The following is a 24586-nucleotide window of genomic DNA, read 5'->3' as shown; positions in this document are numbered from 1 at the left end:
GTAATAAGATGTTGAAGTTATAAATACATTGAAATGTATATATCATTTTAGTAGTTTGGTAGTGAGCCACCTTCAAGGACACATTTAAATCTTAAGGTTTTGTATTAAAGGCAATCTTTAAATCTTCACTGTAGGGGTGTAACGGTTCACAGAAGTCACAGTTTGGTTCATACCTCGGTTTGGGGGTCACGGTTCGGTATGGGTTCGGTACAACAAGGAAAAGCAAAAAAAAAGTCCCAAATGCATAATTTTTTTTGCTGTTATTTATTTGTAACAGTAGTGCAAGTTTTGGTGTGAAAATAAGGAACTCTAACATTTGAAATCATTAACTGCATTACACAGTTAAAAACAAACCACAAACAGTAACACACACACCAATGGCCATATTATTTATAATGGCTGATGTCAAACAAAAAGGTTAAATAAGCTGTACAACTAAAAAGAATGTCTTGAAAATATTAAAATAAATAATAAGAAAGTGTTTCAATCACAATAAATAAAAGGCAATACAGAACTGTATAACATCTCCTGATGTCAAAATATAAAACTAAATAAAATCTGTACCTTTAGGAGCAATGTCTAACATGTAAAATTAACTTGTGAGTGTGTGAGGCCATTATGCCTAAATAAAGGTACTCAAGCTTTACTCTATTTTCAAGTTGTTCTTCAAAAAGATGAGGTTGTCTACGTTGTCAGTAGTGAGGCAGATCTGTTGGCGGTAACTATGTCACCTGCCGTCGAGAAAACCCTCTCGCTGGGACTGAGACTGACTCGGATGTGATTGAACATGTTTGACGTGTTACCACTAGCATACCGCACCGCTGTCGAACAACGCCGACACACCGTCCTCGTCCGATCCACAACTCGCACCCCATCATTGTTGTAGTCCACAGGGAACCCGAAATGTTCCCACACACCTGATTTAAAAGAAGCATGTGGGTCTTCTAGCTCCTGTGTGTTGTGTGAACTCGCCATAGCTACTAACTTTTCTTCTTCATATATTGTGTTCGTTTTGTTGTGTTTTGTTCTTCATTTGTTATTTACGGGCGGCTGGCTTTTAGGCGCAATGCCGCCCCCTGGATTATATATAGTGTAATACTGCCCTGAGTGACAGACTTTTTTCCCACTCGTAAAAAAAGGCGTATTCGCCGTGTGACTGCATGTGCCGAACCGTGACGTCCGAACCGTGACGGGACGAATACGGATACCGTTACACCCCTACTTCACTGTATATTTGTTATAACCACTTGTGGCAGCAGAAACACTCCAAACACAGAAATCAACACCTTTTTTGAAGGTGAAAATTGGCCTATTATCCATCAAACACAATGTTAGATGTTTTGCTTAAACACAGCTGATGGTTTTTGCTTCTTGGTAGAGCAATGACACAGAAGGAAACAGAAAAGGTGTTGCCTATAAATCCAAAGCAATCAGCTAAAAGGCACTGAAGTTATCTGAAGTGTTGGGTGGGCATTATATTTGACCTGATTAACATGAGCAGGACTTTTAAACACGTCATTAATGTTTACTTTGCAAATCAAATTCTCGCAATATCACAAGAATTCCAGCTTATATAGAACACAAGATCCATCCAATCCATCTTGTTATTCTCCAAATACAGGGGTACCGGGCTCAGTCTGTCGGGACTTGGATGGGTTACATTTCACTGTGTGGGTTGTGTACATGTACACGTGCGTGATAATAAGGAGGGTGTCAATCATCCGTTCCTGAAAAGTAAAATGGATGTGTCCAGACCACAATTGACAGGATCATAAGCGTCCTGTGAGAGTTAAAGGTAGGGTTAGGTTCGGTGACAAAACAAGGTCAGGCAACCTTTTTGTTCAAAAGACAAATGGCAGTTCCTTAAAAGGTTTGCGTATTTGCAGCACAGCATGTGTTTCATCAGAACAGAATGTTCCTCATCTCATTGAAATAAGCAAAGAATGGAAGTGAAGGCTCCACCCACTGGCTTCGGTAAGAGTTTGCTTGATAGATGGTTCTTTTATCTACCTGCCCACTATTTTTCATAGTGCCACACTTTTTCAAAGTAGTTTCCAATTATGTCAGTTCAAAGGTTTCTGTGGGAACAAACCTTTTAGCTCGTCAGGTTGACAATTTATAGCCAGAATATCTGGTTTTCCCCTTCTTTTACTGCACTACAATTTTATATAATATAATTCCTCTCCAAAGATTTGCCCTGTATCCAAGATATTAGTTTATTGTATTCTGGCATTCATCTTTTTCAAGAGGGATGTGCAAAAAAGTTATATCAATGAGAACGAATAGTTGGAGCCTATCCTTTTACACAAGGGAAGTTAAAAGAGCAAGCTACAATCTGTAAAATGTACTGTCCAGTCAAAAATGTACATTTAAACGGTATGTTGTGTGAGAAATCATTAACACTTTAAATATAAAACATTACATATTGCTTGCAGGCTAACAAATCAAACACTGCAGAAAACCATGACATGACAGCTTCAAGACCACAGATAATAGTGTTATCATTCAGCCATCAGAAATATGCAGTTTCTTAGCCATGCATTTAATATGCTGTATAGGTGCATTAAGAGTACAGTACCTGGCATTGAATTAAATCACTCATCTTGTTTCTGAAGGAGTAGCATGCATTACACAGTAAAGTATTGATCCGTCATTCAGGACCTTTTAGTCTCCTTTTCCTCATTCAGGTTCTTCACAGAACTCTAAGCTATTATTTTAGATAGGCTCTATTATGTTTTTTAGGATTGTCCCTTTCCTGTAGTGTGTTTTGCATGTAAATGGTCTGCAAAGGGCTCTGGTTTCAGACAGAGGGTGAAAAGAGGTGCTGCAGCACAGACAGAATGAGAATAATAAAGACCTCTATGAACATTAAAGTATGTAAACACGTCACAATAGAGGCACATAATACAAATATGAACCTGAGCATTATACTGTATGTCTAAAAACATCACTATTGTCCAATCAGAGTGCATCTTTCCTAATCCAAATCATGTTTCATCGTCCTCGTTATTAACAATGTAATCATCCCACAAATGCTTGTGGTCTGCCATTAAACATTTTCTCCTTGGCATTCATTTCTTAACTCAACACTGTGTGTTTTGGCTAAAGGGAATACTGTTTATTAGTCTGTCTATGATTTAGGGCTGTACCAAATGTCATTTTATTCAAATATAAAGATTTGATAGCGGTATTTATAGAGGAAATATTATGCTACATGCCACATTTCTCATACTCCCTGTACCTCTATTCACCCTCTGTCTGAAACCAGAGCTCTGATTGGTTAACAACTTAGAGATTTCCCACCCCTTAGCCTATCACATGAATTGTATTTGAGCGCTTGCCAATAGAAGCGCAATTGTTATATAGTGATGTCACTATGTTACAGAGTCCAATGGAGGCGTTTCAGACAGGGGGAGGTGGGGAAACTTTGGGATTTTACCTTTTCCAGACCATTTACATGCACAACAACCTTTATAACACTATAAAGGGAAACCCCAAAAAGCATAAAAGGGCCTCTTTAATTTTATATTTGTTTAATCCTCAAACAAAACCCTCAGTACTTCATGAAATTAAAGCAGTAAGTCCTTTCTTGTTAAATCAACTTTTTTTGGCAGCAGTGCTAAGTATTCTTTCGAAGGCTTCAAAGCAAAATGTTGTGAATTATGGAGTTTATTACAATACATTTGTCTTTTTGTCTTTACAATGCTATTGGAGATATTCTTTCTACATCTGTGCAGAAATACCAGTTTTAACATAATGAATAAACATGCAAAAAAGGCTTTGCTGTATTCGATTGTGGAGTTTATTTTTTTTGTTAAATTGACTGTCAACATTATGAATGTAGCTTTCAATAATGGCTCTGGTATTAATGCACATTAACATGCACAAGAATATGAAAGTTGCCACGTTTGACATACTCATTTGTGCGTTGTGTAAAAATTAGGTAGATGTGATAGTGGTTATATTGTTTTAATGGCTAATTCAATATCTGGCCAAGTGACAGCAGTGGGAAACTATGTGAATTCTGACACATTTACAGTGATGTAGATCAATGCGCTTTATGCCTGAAAAAATAAATAACATGAATAAATGTGCATAATATGGCAACACAAATGTGCATATCTTGGGCCTGAAACTGAACATGCAGGTGGAGTATAATAGCGACATCAATTCCAGATTCAGTACCGTCAAAGGAGTCGAAACACATTTCCACACAAACACACTCCCACACAAGCAGCAACTCAATCAAGTGAAGGAAATGCTAGCGTTCCGTATCTAATTGAAAGTAAGCAGATGGTTGTGGGCTTTCATGAAAGGAACTCAACATCAGGTGCTGAGACGTCTTGACGAAAATACAGCAAGGGCCGCGGAGAGAAATATGAACTAATCTCAGTTCCGTTAGATCAGACACAGGCAGGCCCACACCCCGGAGAGAGCCTTATAATCGATAGTAAAACAGTGAGAACAAGTCCAAGCCAAGACACAAGAGAGCAATAATAATAAGAGGCAGGGAAAGAGAAAGTGAAGGAGGAGAGAGGGCAAGCATGCAGGCGGGTGAATTGAGGAGAGAGCAGTGATAAAAAAATTAAAGATAGAAGACAGGGTGGGAGAAAAAAGAGAATACAAATACAAGCCTTTGGCAGGGGATCTTAGCATTTAAAGAAGTGTTAGTATTGCCTGAGGATGTGTCGATGGTATAGCTAAGTGATACAAAGTGCAGGGAGAGGATGAAGCGACAAGCATGGGGCAGTGACAATAAATCTTCTAACACTTGAAAATGAGTTGTTTCTCTCAAGGCCTAATAATGAGCATGAATCCGGATTCTGCCCCTCAATAAATGGTAAATACTAGTGGTATTAAATTATATTTTGGGGGGATATACACATATGGTCATGCTTTCAAGAGGACATATAATGCTCATTTTCAGGTTTATATTTGTGTTTTGTATCTTCTTTGACATGTCTCCATGCTTAAATGTTCAAAAAGCTCTTTATTTTTCTCATACTGCCTGTGCTGCAGCACCTCTTTTCACCCTCTGTCTGAAACCAGAGCCCAGTCTGCTCTGATTGGTTAGCTGGCCGGCTCTGTTGTGATAGGTCAACCACTTAGAGACTGGTAAGAAATGTCCCACGGTATCGTAGTAGTCTCTCTGCTGCATACATATTTTGAGCACTATCTGGTGTTACAGTGGTGACCTTGACTAATATCTCAAATTATTGTGCCACTTGAAGAAAATGAAGCATGGTTCGCCTTCATTTCCACCACCTCTTAAGCAAATGAGTGCAGTTGCTATTTGTCATGGATTAGGTGTACCATCTGACTGAGGTAGTGATAGTTCATACTAATGTCCATCAGTCTTTAGCCAATGCATTACATGAAGATTGTGCCAATTCCCCCGCTTTCTTTGCATTTTTGCTGCCATGAAATTCATGGTAAAAATATGTGCTGGAATCACATGAGGAAGTTAGGTTACAACATTTTACGGTTTGCCAAATAATCGCGAGCATTAACATGCTGACAGTCCAAGTTAATACATTATTTGGGAGCTAGGGAGACACATGAACATGTATACCACTGTAGTAAAACATATGGGTTCTGATGCAGACAGCTAACAGGTTAAGCTCCAGTATCCTCTCCTCTCTTTCCCCTGGAAGTATTGCAGGTTTGGCCTTTATCGTTATTTGGTTTTATATCTAAGCTGGCTGCTGTGATGAGGTAGTTCTTGGAGCAGTACACAGCTTATTAGATTTTGCAGGATGTAGCACTCTCCTCTTCCTGAAAAATGAGGATTAAACCGCCCTCTAGGAAAGGCTGAATTGCCGCTCAATTTATGTGGTTACACAGCCAGGAGAACATAGCGTGCCTGGCACAATGCACGCTGTGTCACAAAATGGATGGGTCCCTTATGGGCAAGCTAATGTGGCTTCTTATCAACATTTGATCCAAATTGTATCATGTTCTTTTAATGAGGTTGCATTAAGCTCCGGTTTGTGTTTCCCAGCGATTGGAGAAATACGTCAGGGCACTGTATGTGTGATGTAAAGAGAATAGACTCAGTTGCCAACACGTGCACAACACCAAACCCATTTAGAATGTTATCAGCCTATTGAATGGGAATTATCAGTGGTTAAAGCTTCTATTCTAATACTTTAGATAGACCAAATGGCTAAGTTTGAAAGTGAAATTAAAAACAATAAATGTTCTTGAACACAACAAAAATACTTCTTTAGGTGTTGAGCCAACTAAACTCCAGCTTATTAAGGTATATGCAACAATGTAATTAGGGTTAGAAACAGATCATGATTTTGGTTAATATAAGTTTGCAAAATGAAATGAAAACTACATTTATGCAAAAGATGATTTCACACTAACGCAAATGCCAGTCTCCTGGATGAAAATCCTGTGTTACCTTTGACTCCACCTTTATGGTGTTGTGGCTCTTTTATACTGGGTCACATATCTTCGCCTTTTTCCATTCTTAACTATTAAGGACATGTGAAAAGATGATAAAACGTACAAAAGCACTGAATGATTTAGGGCCAACATCCATTTCTGATCTTCTGCCACATTATGAACCATCCAGAACTATCAGGTCTTCTTGGACGGGTCTGCTTTCTGTCCACAGAGTCAACACTACATTTGGAGAAGGATTATTCCGTTTTTACGCTCCATATATCTGGAAACAAATTCAGACATTTATTTTTGTCTTCTATTTATTCATTTTGATTCTTGTGTGGAATACCTTTCTTTTCCCTACAATGGTTGCTTTTACACAGTCATTTGAGAGGCTGTGAAAACGTGTAGCATGGGTGAAATGTATTGTAATATGGATGTACAGTCTGTGTAATAAAGGTGTAATATAGGTTTTATGAGTGTTATATGCATGTAATTGGGTGTAATAATAGCGTAATATGGATACAATATAAGTTTAATATATTTTTTAAATGTACAGGTAAAATAAAAGTCATATTTCAAAGAACAATCTAGACATTTCTAGGACAATTTAAGCCTTGATACAATAGATAATAGCCATTAATTAATTTGCCCATTTTAGGGTTGTTCTATTTAAGCTTGATTTATTTGTATTCTGTTGGCTTTTTGATATAATGCATTTAAATGTCATTTTTTTAATGTGTTTATTTTGCACTTTCCTAATGCTTTATTTATTTTATTTTTGTAGAGCAATTTGAATTGCCTTGTGTTGAAATGTGCTATATAAATATACTTGCTTTGTTAGTTGATGTAGCAGGCAAATATGAACACATATTTATTAGGATGATAATATTCAAACTGGGTAATCTATCCTATCACCTATATACACATTAGTGTTAACCTTGAGTGCATATAAATATGGGAAACATTGTCATAAAAACTATCAAACACTTATTTTATTTACTCCCACTAAGCATATAATCTAGCCTTATTTAACCCTTTTAAAAAAGACACATGGTTGGACAACCAGGCCACGTCAGCAGAGGACTATTCATCCCTGTGGAGGATTTATGCCTCAAGCATTTTGGCAACACTTTGGATTAGAGATAAAGAATGTGTCACTGAAGGAAGTGCGATCAGTAAACACAGAAACTGAGAAAACAGATTTGGGATTCAATGTGTAACACCATGTTCCGGAAACACCCCCATCTTGGTGTTCTAGCTTAACTTCAAAAGGCCTGCGAGCATGTAAATGTATGCTTATTGTATATGTGTATGTGTGTGTGCATGCCTGTGGGTGTGCGTGCATGAATCCAGGCCATTTGTTTCTTCATATTTATTTGTTTACTAAAAAATATGTTGAGCATTATCATTCCGCAACACGTTTTCATGCCGGTTCACTGAACTAGCTAAATCGCGCAAGGCCCTGGAGCACAACATGCATTTAGGAATGCATACAAGCGACAAATAATTAGCTATAAATAATTTACAATCAATATACCCTTCATGAAATAGCCCTGTTTATACTAGCTGTACTGCCTTCAGTATAAGCATATTTTAAAAAAAACGTGTCACATAACTCTCCTTGTGAGCCACCCACTCGAAAAAGACACCGAGAGCAATGCATATGTTCACTAGTTGCTGTGATGCTAAGCCATACCTGCCAAATGCTGATTTCTAAAAATAAGGACGGCTCTCTAACGTCAGAACACTCACATACCCTCTTCAAACGTTCTCTTCAAAGGCCCCTCATAGTCCTGGCTCAATATAATGACTCCCATCTCGGGATAAACTTTCCCCAACATGGCAATGATTTACATCTAAAACAACAGCCTTATCTGCTGCTCATGGCTGCTGCTGGAGGAGATGGCATCCTTTTTCCCAGCCATACCCTGAAGGAAGAATACACACACATCTGTTATTGACCTGCAAGCTGGCTAATGAGGAGTGGGCGCTGGACATGTATTTCGACACTGGAACAAGCAAGTGTGTGTGTCAGTGTCTGTGAGTGAATGCTGCAGCAACTCTCCTGCTCGTAGTGAAGTTAGGCTGCCTCCCATATGGCCGAGTTTTAACGTCCCACAGTGTAAGGCTTCTGTTGTTGTTATCGAGAGTATAATGGTACATGACAAAGCCGCACAGCGTGTTGCACTGATGTCTCCATCAATCAATGCCTCGTGCTGCAGGCTTTTTTTTCTTCACGAAACTGTGTCTCAGGGCTTCTTAACATTTAACAACCTATTAATGTGTCATACCCACTTAACGGGAAGAAACGGTGGGTTACGTATTGTAACCCTAGTTATATAAGCACAGGCGGAGCCCTCTACTGGACTCTATGGATACTACCTCTCAACCATACTATGTGAGCATTCATCAACTGAGATATCTATAACCGTAGCCGGCCCCCTGGGGCGGGCCTACCTGAATGCGTGCGCAAGCCCACCGTATATAAGGCGGCCTCGCCTCCTGACTGTCATCCTACACTTCTTTTCAGCGAGCAGCATAGGACAGACAGGGCCCCGAGTAGAGGGCTCCGTCTGTGCTTATATAACTAGGATTACAATATGTAACCCACCGTTATATCTCACACAGGAGCCCTGATGCTTAAACGCCCTATCGTCCAACAACATCGAGTCACCACACTGCCCCTGACCGGGGCATCAGATACCTGCTGACCCACAGCCTCTCACCAGTCCTGTGTTGCCTCAGCAAGCACATATGATGGAGACAGACATGTCCAAGAGCTTTACCGGCCACACCGCCCCCAAAGCACACACACAGTTGTTCAGTGCGCCTAGTGGCAGCCGTGCGCTCCAAGTAACATGCTAGCGTACGCACCGGGCAGAGGAGGTGCAATTTAGCCTCCTTGGCCCCACTATGGGGTGGAACATTAAAGCCTCCTAACTGAATAGCCCTTGACCTGAACGAGCTCCTTAGATTATTGGGAACAAAGGAGGGGTTCGGTCTGAGTGTCGCCCTGCTACGGTCACCCCAGATCACTAAGCAACTTGGGTGCACCGACAGAGCGGTCAGCTCCGACACTCTCTTGGCCGAAGTTAAGGCAAGTAGCAACGCTGTCTTCCATGACAGTGCTTTCAGGGAGGAGAACTCCAGAGGCTCAAATGGTTCTGTGACCAGAGCCTCGAGCACCAACGGCAGGTCCCACTGCGGGGCGGAGGCGTGCACTACTGGGTGCTGCCTCCTGACCCCCTGCAAAAACGAGTCACCTGGCTGCACCAGTCCCATCAACTGTTTTACAGTTGACATATGGAATTTTCTGCATGCAATGTGGAGATTCAGGCTGAGAAGATCCAAAATGGGCATGAATTCTCCTGTCTTCTTTGGAACCAGGAAGTACAGGGAATAGTGACCTTCCTCTCTGTCTTGAGAGCGCACTGGGTGTTTCTCAATCTCGAGGATGCTGGCTTGGTAGTCGCGTACTTCCAAGTCACTTCCTTCAGAAACGAAGCAAGTATGCTTCCAAGCCACGGCTTCGGAAAACGAAGAAGAATGTAACAGGCTAACAAGTGTGTGCTGCGTCGGTTCAGCCATTCTCCGCAAGGGTTTTTGAAATTGGTCCGTGCGCAAAGCATTGTGGGGATTTTAAGGACGCGAAGTGTACCCATGTGCAGCCTCGAAATTTCCTCCAAACCAAGGACGCGGTCCCGGTGGAATTCCAAGTCTGCTGGAGATTGGAACAGTCCTTCGGCGGCACTCGATGACGTGCATCCTTCAAATATTGGCTTGGAAGCCAGAATCCTCAAGATTGAGAAACAGCCACGTCTCAGCGTCCTGTCCATCCATTACATGTTACTTGTTAGACGTTTTTATCCAAAGCGACTTACATACTCAATACTGTGGGCAATCCCCACAGGAACAATTTGGGGTGAAGTGTCTTGCCCAGGGACACAATGACATGCTGACTGCAGTGGGGTATGAACCTGTGCTCCCCTGATCCAAACTCCAACGCTCTATCCACTGCGCCACACGCCTCCTACATTCATCCATCCACTCTGTTAATACACAGCTGTGCTTCCATTCCCCATAACACTGCGTTAGGGGATGTGCAATCAGCTGCGGGCTTGCGCATTACCTAACTGGGCCGGCTACGGTTATAGATATCTCAGTTGATGAATGCTCACATGGTATGGATGAGAGGTAGTACCCATATAGTTCAGTAAAGGGCGGAGCCTGTGCAGGGGTAGACATTAAGGGTATTAAGGGCAGGTGGAATTGTATTATCACTGGCCCCACCATTGTAACCACTGGCCCGGAGCATTCGTCCAAAAAAAATCGACTAATAATGAAGAAAATGAACACTTGTTGCAATAGTAATGTATGCACTAACTACATTACTACTTGTACTACAACATTTGAACAATCAGTTCTTCCTCATTTTCCTCAATTGTTCATATTTGGTTTATTAAAATAATGATATTGTGGTCATTGTTAAAAAATGTCTGCTATTATGAGTATTATTATTTGTATAATGCACTTTCTGCCTTCCTGTCATTAGGAGTTAGAAATGTAATGGCTATGGATTAGATCCTTCATTTTCCTAAACTGCTGGGACATTTCCCTATAGCCAATACCTTTTATATGTTCAACTCTTCACTTACTTGTCAGCATAGGTCGGCATTGATGTACAGAGCCGACAGAAGACCTTGTTTATATTGGCATCATAGAGAGGTGCAGCCAGTGACGCGTCATAAATCCAGGAAGTAAGCTGCTGGTTCCCTCGACAAAAAGCAATGGGATTTCTCCACAGGGTTTTGGAAAATAGCTGTAAATAAGGTCTGTGGAAAACAAACCTGTTTGATAAATGCACGTTTTGTTCAGCCGGATAATCTCCACATGTCTACCCTACTTTTATAATTTTCTAATCATAAATCTAATCGATAGATTATAAAAGGGTTTTAGGATGCGTCACTGCACCAAGAAGCCAACTCCATCGATCAAGCTGGCTGAAACTTTCTCTCCCTCTTCTTCTCATGCTCCCTGTCACTCTCCTTTAACTCCTCCGGTGACTTTCTTTTATTTGAAGATTGTTTTTTGCCCGGTGCTTGGCCGGTTACCGCTGGTATTAAAAACATTTTGGCGAATGGTTAGGTGGCGTGATAGTCTGTAGTGAAGGAGCGCGCTCACGGGAGCCTGCTCGCGCTGCGCTCCGCAGCAAACAGCCGTTTGCTTTTCACCCAACAAAGACAAGCGACTCACGAAACGCTATGTTGTAGCGTTAATAAACGAAACAATTTAACAAAATTGCTAGTCAAAATACCAATACCACAGGAAACATTTTTTTTTAAACAATATTTTTAGTGGCCCGAGCAGGCAAGTGGAAAGTGTCTAAATAGTGCTTCCGGGCCAGTGGGCCATTTATAATGTCGAGCCCTGCTGTGTGAGATATAACTCAGCTAACTGACGATATGAACCATTTTTAGTTAAATGAAACACAACTCTAACGCCAAGCCTCTGAATTAGCACTAAGCGAAAAATTGCTGACGCACTTAGCACAGAACTCACGGTAGAAATACTTTCTTACTTATTGTATCTGCACAAACAAGATATCAGCTAGCAAGCTGAGATTCCACAGATTCTAGGGGTATAAGTATCATCACTGAGCGATCAAAACCTGCGGCAGGGGAAGCAAACCCAGCCATCACACAAAGTAGCTTTACGGAAAATAAGTCTTATCCTTTTGCTGTTTTCTGATCAAAAGTTGTGTTCAATGGCATTACAATGCATAAAACGCTGCTGAAGGTTAATCCAATGTCTCCTTCACTTTGAAATTATTACTGATAATCCATCATTCAATTTTTGTCAAAAACTGAGATTTTCATATTAGCTGTTATTAGCACTATTAGAGCTACAACCCAGCTGCCGGTTTTGGGCACACACCACTCATTCACCAATGGGTGATGTTTATGTAGCTGGCGCTAATGTTTTTATGGATTAGCTGTCAGATAATTTGTGTACGTGGCTGGGCAGCCGTTGAGCAGCCATTGCCCCTTTAAGACACACCCCCCTTCTTTAGTCAGCTAGCCTTTCCATATAAGGAAAACACTGCAGCTGTACGTAGTCAACATCTCCCACTACACTTTAAATGCCCACTGGTACCTCATCCAAATCAGCTATGACTATTACGAGTGCTGGGACCGGAACTGAAGCCGGGACCATGGCCGTGTGGGCCGGCACTGGAGCCGGAAACATGGCTGCTGGGTCCCAGGAAGGGGTTCGAGGCTTGAGACAGGCAATCAGGACTACTTGTAAAAACCTTAAGCCACTCGGGCAACAAGCTCCAGATCCACCTCCATGCATGCCTCCTTCAGGGCAGCCTCCTCGGCCGCTCTTGAAGACACTCTCATCCACTTATACTCAAGAGTTTACATCAGTGGATCCAACTCTTGAGGGGAAAAAACTGCTCGGTCCATACTGGTCTGTTCGTACTGTCAGGTTTGGGGAAAATAGGACCCAAGTGCAGTTTAAAAAAAGACTAAAAAAGGTAAGGTAACAAAAGGCAAGCTTTATTTATAAAAAGCCGAAGACAAGAAAAACAAGAAACTAATTAACAAAAACAAAACCGGGGAGGATGACAGACAGGAACAAACGTACAGGCGGGAACAGGCAGGAGACATGGACAAGCATAGACGACAGGTAGCAGGGACATGAAACGACGACGAACAGACATGGAGCACAGGGGAAGACAAGACTAAATACACAGAAGGGTAATCACAGGACAAGACACAGCTGGGCAGGGGAGGCAGAAACATAATCAGACACACCAGGAAAACTAACGACAGGAAGGCAAACACAGGGGCCGTTTCTCAATCTCGAGGATACTGGCTTCCAAGCCAACATGCTACGTCATCGCGTGCCGCCGAAGGACTGTTCCAATCTCCAGCATACTTGGAATTCCACGAGGCCGCGTCCTTGGTTTGGGGGAAATGTTGAGGCTGCACATGGTGTTGGAGTCAGAGCGGTCTAAAAGCTTGGTGAGCTGGGTAAAATCATAAAAGGAAGGAATTAAAATACACCAGGATACAAGTTAAACAATATTCTGTTTTAATGACAAAAGGCACAATACAATTTACAGAGTACTCTGGGCTCAATTCCACTACCGTGCTACACCGAGACGGTCAGTCAGAAAGGGCGCCGAGCATCAAAATATCATATTATTTATACACACAAGTGGGGAGTAGTTGTGTTGGTTCCTCCTCCCTAGCTATTTGTTATTGGCGATTTCACTTCTGAGCGAGCTAGCCAGTGAGTTGGCAGTTTTCCATTGGCCAGTTTCACTTCTGGGCGGACCCAAGACAATGCGTCAGCAGCCGTTGATTCCGTCTGATTCGCTCCCTCTCCTTACAGTGTGTGTGTGTGTCTAAATAAGGATGTGTCCTGCCATGCAAACTGGTCCTACTTCATACAGAGTAATTAAGCACACACATATATTTAAGCCAATTACTCCAAAATGTTGTGGCAATTTAGCACGCACGACATTCTCTAACCTCGAAGTCAGCTCACTTAACAGGAATACATGTATTGATACATTCAGAACGACCATTATCCCATGGCCTCTCTAGGAGTCTTGCAGGATATGAATTATCCAATAACTAACGTCTGCACAGGAGCGCACATACATTTCCCCCTATGCAGCTACGCACCAACATTGTTATCGTTTCTTAGCTAATACATGCTGGATATGAACCACTAATCAACAAGGCTTTAATTGTATTAGGTCTGAGGAAGCTCCTCTCTTGGAGTTCCTCTGACCTCTTACCAATTCAATTAACATGGGTACATCTGCTGTCAATTTGCAAAGACCATTGATAATTAGCAAAGAGACTCCCATGCCTCTTCTACTGACTTTCTGAAAAATACTCATCCACGGGTAATCTTTTTACTCTAGGCAGAAATCACCGGCTGTACTGCACCATTACCTACTCACAAATAGCCAAAAAACCACCTTCTGTTTATTAACAAGTCAAGTGGAAGAAAAGACCATTTGCGCTAAATCTACTTCTACTAAAAATGGGACATCATTATAGGAACATCAATATAAAAAACCTCTATATTTAAGAGGAAAAAATTGACTTGTCCATCCAAGTTTTAACACACATGAATATATATAAAAACACACATATATTAGATGACATTAAAAATGAATATACCAGAAATACGATATACTAAACTTTCTGCTTAATACGTTATTTTAATACTTCAATGGGTAGACTTTGCGTCCTTAAAATCCCCACAATACTTTGCGCACGGACCAATTTCAAAAACCCTTGCGGAGAATGGCTGAACCGACGCAGCACACATTTAAATGTAAGTATGTAGTGGCGTAGAACATGTGTTGGTAAATATGTTACTTTGTTACATTTGTTTGTTATCACCAAAAATGTGTTCCGTGAAAGTAAAGCAAGTTCATAATTAGATAGACATCGTGAGGTATTTATTTTCGGTACAGTTTATGTTGAAACTGTTAGAGAGAGTGGCACACTTGTTAGCCTGTTCCATTCTTCTTCGTTTTCCGAAGCCGTGGCTTGGAAGCGTTTCTGAAGGAAGTGACTAGGAAGTACCAAGCCAGCATCCTTGCGATTGAGAAACGGCCAGGGAGTAGGATCAGACAACACACAAGGAGGAAAACAGTTCAAAATGAAAACATAAATCCAAAACCATGACGAGCTTTATGGAGCAAATGGGGCAAATTTGTCTTACCTTTTGCTGTTTCTGATTAACAGTTGTGTTCAATGGCATTAAAACGATAGAAACGCTGCTGAAGGTTAATCCATAGATTAAGAAGAGGTGTTATCACTGCTACTGTTCTGCCCTCACTGTCGTTATGAGTACAGATATGCAGACAGATAACTCCTCGACAAGTGGCAAGCGTTTATCTTCTTTAATAAGATGTTTACATCCACAAGTCAACAGAGTAAAACTGAAAGAAACACAATATACATTGAAATTAGACACTTAGCTGTGATGCAGAAATATATAATACAACGGTTAATTACGTCACTCACAAACATCACAAAATATGCATATCAAATGTTTACATGCAAAAATGCTGTGTAATACACACTACAAAACATGTGCTAACCATACATCAAACATCAATGAATAGCAATCTACTTAAACATTGAAACCTCAAAATAATCGTTGATATCCTCTTAAGAATACGTACAAAAGCCAAAAATACTTACAAGCAATGCTTTCAACAACATAGCAAAGAAGGATGGATGCAGATTCAAACAATGATATTTCTCCTCTCTGTCCCTTTCAACTACGACCATGGATGTATAATAAGAACTGGATACAGCGTGGGAGACGGGCCTCATTAATTCCTATGAGAGTTGCTCATTAGCGCATGATGACAAAATGGCCCAACTTTTGAGAGAGTGAAACGTCACAGATTACCCGGCATGCCTGAGAAGTACCCGTATGTGCGCTCATAGCGCATGCGCAACTTTAACCAAAATGCTCGTTCACATCAAGCACGTCAATTTGCGTACACGTAACTGCACCGCGCGTTCATGACAGCATGGTAATGGATTGTTATGATGGATTTCATATTAACGAGGCGGCAGTTAGCAGCTAGCGGCTAGCTAGTAATTATGCTAATGTAAACATCAATCGTTATGTACTTATATTACGCTGTAACAGGATCTAGTGATATCCAACAGAGCTTCATTTAGCATGAAAGACTTATTGCACTGTGTATATATATATATATATATATATATATATATATATATATATATATTTATACACAGTGCAATAAGCTTCTTAGTGCAATAAGAAGCTACAGGGACGTTAATCTACGTCGGTAATATTAACTTTATTTAATACAACATTTACATCATACAGCCCATGTAGCAGGTTATAATATTTTACAAATGATGAATTACAGCAAACATGTGCAATATCCATTATTACAGCTCCGTGGGCTGGCAGTAAGGCGATATGGTCCGTTCTTATTTTGCATCCATGGCTAAAGATAAACGCATGTAGTGCTGAACACGTAACATGAACGTGCCGGGCGGCGCGGTCCCGTGGGTTAGATGCGCGTTCATAATGCAGAGGGAAATAACTCTCAGAATAACGTTATTAGCACCTTTTTACAACTTGAGGAACGAATGTTTTTAATAAGGGCTATACAAGTGTTCATACTGGGTTGTTTATTTAGTTTAAAACAAATTATCCAACGAGTTACAGACCACTCTTTCCCAATGTAAGTCAATGGGAAAAAGTGTTTCCGGGCCCAGCAACCTAAAGGAAGTGTAGTACCGCCGTTTGGCCAGCAGGAATATTCTCATCAGACTCCGGCACACTTCCTGGGGGCTTGACTACGACTCACATGTGGGTATAGTGATAGGGAAAGACTTACATTAAAAACACAGGAAGTGTCCTGTGTTTTTAATGTAAGTCTTTCCCATTGGCTGGTACTAACAAAAGAAGAAGAAACAAAAAGTAACTACACCACCTGCTGGCTGGAATAAGACAGCGTCTTAGACAGCACAGCTACTTTAAATGATTGTGGAACATAGCCTGATAATAAAGACATATTCATAATATTTAACCTGTTAAGCCCCAAGCCTTAAAAGCTTTAGGAATCCAAACTACAACATATAAGTACCCTGTATCAATATTGATGCAAAACAAGTGAAACCTTTTTAGAGAGATTTAGCACAAAAAAAACACTTCTGGGGTCATTTGGGTGGATTTGACCTATCTCTGGCCCCCCTTGCTCGATTTTGCTGATTGACATCTCTTTCTAACCGTCAGAGCCAATGGAATCGAGGGGAACTCCCACATACTCCTTATTTGGTAATGTGTGTGTGTGAGACTGCAGCCAAGACCGAAAGCTGCGATAACTCTGTGGGCTACCATTAGCAGCTAACTTTTACTCTTCGATTTTTACATACAAATGGAATTATGGATTATAAATTAAAAAAAGTATCACCCAGAAACATTATCAACCTATGGATTAACCGATTCAGCCACGTTTTTTCTCGTTTTAATGCCATTGAACAAGTATTTTGATCAGATTGACAGCTACGGTGAGACGATCTCCCGTAAAAGCTCCGTAAAGGTACGTGTTGTGATGTCTGTGTTTGCTTCCCCTGTCGCGAGTTCGGATCACTGTGATGATATATATACCTAAATAATCTGTGGAACCTCAGCTTTAACCGGATATCTTGTATGTGCAGCTACGATAAGTAATAAGGGTATCTTTTATCTTGAGTTCTGTGCCAAAGTGCGTTAGCATTTTTCGCTCAGGGGTCATTTAGATGCTTCTTATGAGACTTGTGTTTTGTTTCGTCAGTTAGCTGAGATTAATCTGGTATAACACATTAATAGGTTCTTAAATATTAAGATTCCCTGAGACAGTGTCGTGAAAAAAAAAAAAAAGTACCTGCCGACGGGGACCTTGGGGTTTAACAGGTTAATAAAGAAGTGTTAATTAATGGAAAAACTTCCTTTAACAGCTTAGTTGGAATCGGGTCTAACATGGTTTAGAAGAAAGAATCATTGAATTCAATTGTTCAAGGTTTATGGGTGAAAAGCATTATAATTTACTATCTAGTGTAATATTATAACTTACATTTCTGGGAGCTGTTGATAACACTATACTGGTCAAAGGCAAGAGGTCATTAATTTTGTTTCAAAGAGTAACAATTGTATCATTAAAAAAGCACATACAATCATTACTACTGAGTGCTATGGGAATAGAAGGCTCAATCGAGCTATGGCTCTCTGTCAGCCTGGCTACAGTGCTGAAAAGAAATCTTGCATTATTCTTATTCTCATCTATTAATGAAGAGTAGTAAGCTGCTTTCGCTTTACACAGTGCTTTTTATAATCATTGAGAGTAATATGCCAAATTAAACGAGATTCTTCAAGTTTAGTGGAACGCCATATCCTTTGAAGTTGTCTCTTTTGCTTTATTTTTGCGGGTTTCGGCATTATGCCATGGAGCTAATCTATGTTGTTTTATTTTCTTATTTTTCAAAGGAGTAACAGAGTCTAATTTTGTTTAATACTGTCTCTGTGCTTTTTATCCTTCTTCAGTGACGATCCTTGCCATACTGTGGAGTGGAGCATGTGGTTTGCTGGGCACTTTTTGCATGCAGATAGGTATATGGGTGATTTGCAGTGAGTGTTAATTGAAAGCAGCTACACGTGGTGATATTGGCGTGATTGACTAAACTCACTATCAACACGTCCAGAAGAATGTCATGCAAAGCTGCCTGCCTTCCTTTGATTCTCTCTGAACTGCCTGATCTTTCTAATGTCAACCATTTGTGCAGATAGCATGAAGTAGAACAGATTGCCAGTGCTAATCTAGTGTTAGCGTTAGCATTTCTCCCCCGGGCTTAAATGGTTTATTATAGAATGATCACACCGGTGTGACAGTACTCTTCAAAGGGTTCACAAAATATGACTACTACTCTTACTGTTTAACATTTTGGGTTACTTGATGTTACTTCATGGCTAATACAAATGACAAGGCTAAGACTGTAATGCTAACTAACGTGCTTGCTACTAGCTAGGTAGCTAACTTGATCTAGCCACTGGGCCTTTCATCAGACGGGAAGCGAAAGAACGAGCAAGACCCATTGCTGGTATGATAACAACCTGGTACCAAGCACACAGGCATCTTGTTAAAGTTATCTTATCTTAGCTATCTCTTATATTTAGCGGAGGAAAACAATTGTGACATCAGTTATGACATCACTTACGCGACTCTGGGATTTGTAGTCTTTCTAGTTGCGTATTTTTTATAGTCTTATATTTCAACAGTTTTACGACAAACTGTGACTTTTTTGACATGGAAATGATTTTTTAAGATTGACAAACATCATATGTAATTCGTGGCACAATTTAAACGGGATCGAAAGATAACTTTTCTCTCTCCATTGACTTCAATACATAATTTTTCCAAAATAAGGTCCCATGGACCGGAAAATTGTTTTACCATGTTCAATCTGAATTTACTTTCAAATAAAAAATGCTATATTGATTCTGATTTTTCTACATCCAACTCACAGGTTTATCATTACTTTGAGAAAAAAGATTATTAATTTACCCCTTTTTAGAAGTGAAGTTATAGTCATTTGTTCTGGGAATGTCATTTTCGAGCCCGAGACCTGAAAAATAGGCTTAACATGTTAAAGCTGAATTAATAGATTTTGTTTTCTCAACACATTGGGTCAACAAAATGAAGCTGAAAACACTACACTGATATATTATACCTAAATAAGTTGCTGTAGTGAACATGTCGGCAAACACTTCCAACAAACAAAGAGCCAAACTATCAGTCATTTGGAATTGTGTTTCTCAAATGCAAACGGATGTAAGTCCAATATTTATTCTCCTTTACGCTCAATTTTGTTCTCCACCAACTCCTGGGAAACATATCCGTCTCAAAAGCTTCCGAAATTCTCCAGGATAAGCAATTCGCTTTTTAAGCGACGGGGATTTTGTGGATTTGTTTCACATATTATGTATAGTTGAGACTAGCAACGCCCTGTGGATGTTATTCTCTGATGTGTTGTAGCTGGACTCATAGGCTGCAACATGGATGGGCGAACAGCTTAACAAAACTAAAACAAGAGTGAACGTCAGTCATCAGTAATGTGTGCGTGTATGGGTGTGTGAAAATGTGCAACAGACAGAACAGTAGCTGTGTCCTTAAGAAGATTCAGTCACCCAGTTGGATGGTGGTGGTCTTTATAGCTTAGCTGGTGGGGCTCATAAAGGTTGATAATCTGGATCACATGTAACAGATAACAGAGAGCCAACACATAGTGGACCCCTACTGGATTGGTCGTAACAGTTGTACTATATATTCATCTTTTTCACCATGAACACCAACTGGAGGCTTCTCCTCCAATTTCTACAGTTACATAACCTTAACCCTAACCCTAGTGTTACTTAAAAGGTCTTTGAGGTCAGACAGTTCAAATCAGTTGAGACTGACTTTGGGCACTGATTCAATTATGTTTTTAGCACCGTTCCTGATGGTTGTGAATAAAGTTAGTCTGAAATCCTTGCAAGAGAGACCCAATAAGCAAAATGTTGTGCCCCTGTGCATAATCTCTAACGGATGGCCCGTTGAAAAGAAAGGCACATTTAAGTTCTATTCTGGTAGCTTCTTACTTTTTCGTCAGTGCTAGGAAGGTACCATGTAGACGGTTTATGACACTTTTACTGCTTAGAACAGCTGCATGCTGCTGCTATACATAAGTGTGATGGGAGAGCAGTGTGCTGTCCAGAAGCAAATATTATGAGGTCAAACTGAATAAGTAGATCCATAGAGCTGAGAGGACCGCAGAGTTATAATTCCCAGATGGGGATATCATATCGCTCTCATGCAACACATAATCATCCGTGATCCATTGTCTCTTGTAAAGATTATTGTTGGAAAGCTCATTCCCTCTCCTCTGCATTCATGGTGAGCTTCAGCAGAAGTGGCGGCTAGCAGTCGTTGGAGAGCACCCACAGCCACCAAACACTGTTGGTTCATGTGCTCTCTGTAACGCTGTGCGGGGATGTGCATGCATGTGTGGTGTTATTCTAACACCAAAAGGTCAGAGAACTTTGGTTTTCATCTTGAGTGAAGTCAATGCTCTGTCACCCCGAGCCTTTTCGAAAGTGTTGCGATACTGAGCCTCTCTGTTTTAGTGACACTTTGGTCCCGAAAGACCCCCTGGGCTCTCAGGATGAAAATGTATCTCTCTGTATTCAACCTACAGCTTGCCAGGACAGTTCTGTCTGGAGGCACTTAGCGGGCAAAGTGAGGGACATCTCTCATTCTTATTTTGTCTTTCTCTGGTTCATGTATTTTCCTTTACGACCACAGAGAAATGCTCCACTTGGAACAAAACTTTGATTCATCTTTCAAATAGAATTCAGGATGAAGCCTTGTCATGTGAATGTCAGGGGGCAAAACAGCAAATGAAAAAGTGCTTCTGTAATACATTTTTTAAGAGATTTTAAGAAGATTTTACTTATGACTGTGCAAAGGCTAAACCAGTGTTAGTGTTACGGTGTGCAGGAAGCAGGACCCAAATGCAGATTTAAGTGACAAAATAATTCCTTTATTTCAAGGCTACAATAATCAGAGACAGAACAGAACACTCACCGCAGTTTACTCACAACACAAGACAACCCGACAAAGAGAGACAGAAAACCCAGAACTTAAATACACCCAGGACTAATCACATAAACACGAGACAGGTGAGGAGGGAGTAGAAAACACAGAGGCACCAGGTGAACACAATTGGGTAATCAGGGAGGGAAACAGACAGAAAGCAAACAGGCAGGAAACGGGGGTGAACACTTTACAAAATAAAACAGGAAACCCAAAGATAGAAAAAGACAAGAAAAACACCAACACAGACAGATCCTAACAGTATCCCCCCCCCTCCCCCTCAAGGGACGGATCCCAGACGTCCCAAAACAAAAAATAGTCCAAAACCTCAAGCAGGGTGGATGGAGGGGGTCCGGAGGAGGGACGCATCACTAAGCCACCAGGGTGGGTGGAGGGAGTCAGGAGGACGGGACTAAACTGACCGCCCAGGGGCACGGCAGAGGACCAGGAAGGGGTCTCGGGCAGACGGCCCGGGGGCAAGGCAGAGTCCAAAAAGGGGAAGTCGGGCGGACGGCCCGGGGGCAAGGCAGAGGACCAGGAAGGGGTCTCGGGCGGACGGCCCGGGGGCAAGGCAGAGTCCAAAAAGGGGGACTCGGGCGGACGGCCCGGGGGCAAGACAGAGTCCAAGGTGGGGACCATGGAGGGCGAAGGCAACGGCAGGAAGAGTCAGGGGACCGGGCCCGAGGGCGAGGACCGCGGCACTCAGGGGGCCGGGCTCGAGGGCGAAGACCGCGGCTCTCAGGGGGCCGGGCTCGAGGGCGAAGACCGTGGCTCTCAGGGGGCCGGGCTCGAGGGCGAAGACCGGACAGCTCCGGAGGCCGGGCAGGAGCCGGTGTTGACCGGACAGGATCCGGAGCCGGTGGGACAGGTGTCGGCAAGATTCCCCACGGAAGAGGACCAGGAGTTGGCAGGACCCCCGGCAGGAGGGCAGTCGGCGGGACCCCCAACGGGACAGGACACAGGATTGGCAGGACCCCCGGCAGGAGCACAGTCGGCGGGACCTCCAACAGGACAGGACACAGGATTGGCAGGACCCCTGGCAGAAGCGCAGTCGGCGGGACCCCCAACGGGACAGGACATAGGATTGGCAGGACCCCCGGCAGGAGGGCAGTCGGCGAGACCCCCAACGGGACAGGACACAGGATTGGCAGGACCCCCGGCAGGAGCGCAGTCGGCGGGACCTCCAACGGGACAGGACATAGGGTTGGCAGGACCCCCAACGGGACAGGACATGGGGTTGGCAGGACCCCCGGCAGAAGAGCAGTCTGCGGGACCTCCAACGGGACAAGGCATGGAGTTGGCAGGACCCCCAGCAGAAGAGTAGTCTGCGGGACCTCCAACGGCACAGGACCCTGGAGCTGGCAGGACCCCCGGCAGAAGAGCAGTCCGCGGGACCTCCAACGGCACAGGACATGGGGTTGGCAGGACCCCCGGCAGAAGAGTAGTCTGCGGGACCTCCAACGGCACAGGACATGGGGTTGGCAGGACCCCCGGCAGAAGAGCAGTCTGCGGGACCTCCAACGGCACAGGACATGGGGTTGGGAGGACCCCCGGCAGGAGAGTAGTCTGCGGGACCTCCAACGGCACAGGACAAGGGGTTGGTAGGACCCCCGGCAGGAGAGTAGTCGGCGGGGCCTCCAATGGCACAGGACAAAGGGTTGGCAGGACCCCCGGCAGGAGAGTAGTCGGCGGGGCCTCCAACGGCACAGGACAAAGGGTTGGCAGGACCCCCGGCAGGAGAGTAGACGGCGGGACCTCCAACGAGACAGGACAAAGGGTTGGCAGGACCCCCGGCAGGAGAGTAGACGGCGGGACCTCCAATGGCACAGGACAAAGGGTTGGCAGGACCTCCGGCAGGAGAGTAGTCGACAGGGCCTCCAACGGGACAGTACATGGAGTTGGCAGGACCCCCATTGGAACCTCCAACGGACCAGGACATTGGGTAGGGACTTGAGACGGGACTCGAGAGGGGACTCGAGAGGGGACTCGAGAGGGGACTCGAGAGGGGAACCAAGGGGGAACTCGAGAGGAGAGACCAGAGGAGGGACTCGAGAGGGGACTCGCGAGGGGAACTAGAGAGGTGAATCGAGGAGGGACTAGAGAGGGGACTAGAGAGGGGACTAAAGGAGGGACTAGAGAGGGGACTAAAGGAGGGACTAGAGAGGGGACTAAAGGAGGGACTAGAGAGGGGACTAAAGGAGGGACTAGAGGAGGGACTAAAGGAGGGACTAGAGGAGGGAACTCGAGAGGGAACTGGAGAGGGAACTGGAGAGGGAACTGGAGAGGGAACTGGAGATGGGACCTGAGGAGGGACTAGGGAAGGGAACTCGAGAGGGGACTCGAGAGGGGACTCGAGGAGGGACTAGAGAGGGGACTAAAGGAGGGACCTCGAGAGGGAACTCAAGAGGGAACTCGAGAGGGAACTGGAGAGGGGACTGGAGAGGGGACTCGAGAGGGAACTTGAGATGGGGCCAGAGCTGGGTCTGGAACCATGGCTGCGGGGGCCGGAATTTAAGCCAGAGTCATGGCTGTAAGGTCCGGTTCTGGAGCCGGAAACATGGCTGTAAGGTCCGGTTCTGGAGCCGGAAACATGGCTGTAAGGTCCGGTTCTGGAGCCGGAAACATGGCTGTAAGGTCCGGTTCTGGGGCCGGAAACGTGGCTATAAGGTCCGGTTCTGGAGCCAAATCCATGGCTGCTGGGGCCAGAACTGGGTCTGGAACCATGGCTGTGTGGGCCGGTTCTGTAGCCGGAACCATGGCTGTATGGGCCGGAACTGGGTCCGTAACCATGGCTGCTGGGGGCTGAACTGGTTCTGGAACCCTGGCCCTTTGGGCTCGTGCTGCCAACCTGGCCTTGCGACTCCTTCCTTTAGGAGCCGTTTGGAGGCTCCGTGGACCTCCAAAGGCCAGACGAGTACCAGCGAATGGCTCCTGGACGGTAGCAAACACTGGGTGAGAAGTAGGGGCTGACGCCAGACGGACCACACCGATGCGTGT

The 24586-nt window shown here is 43.2% G+C and overlaps 1 long non-coding RNA gene across 1 annotated transcript; it reads right to left on the bottom strand.

Annotated features, from left to right (window-relative positions):
- Positions 1-13166: 13166 nt before the first annotated feature.
- LOC117541569 lies at positions 13167-15716 on the bottom strand. Its single transcript, XR_004568325.1, has 3 exons — positions 15636-15716; positions 15151-15370; positions 13167-13429 (listed from the first exon to the last, which is right to left on the bottom strand). It is a non-coding gene; the product is annotated as an uncharacterized LOC117541569 (long non-coding RNA).
- Between the last annotated feature and the right edge of the window lie 8870 nt (positions 15717-24586).

This window comes from Gymnodraco acuticeps, unplaced genomic scaffold (assembly GCF_902827175.1).
Source record: "Gymnodraco acuticeps unplaced genomic scaffold, fGymAcu1.1, whole genome shotgun sequence".
NCBI classification, from domain to species: Eukaryota; Metazoa; Chordata; class Actinopteri; order Perciformes; family Bathydraconidae; genus Gymnodraco; species Gymnodraco acuticeps.
The sequence above is the reverse complement of the archived record's forward strand: the minus strand, read 5'-3'. Positions and strand labels throughout refer to the sequence as shown.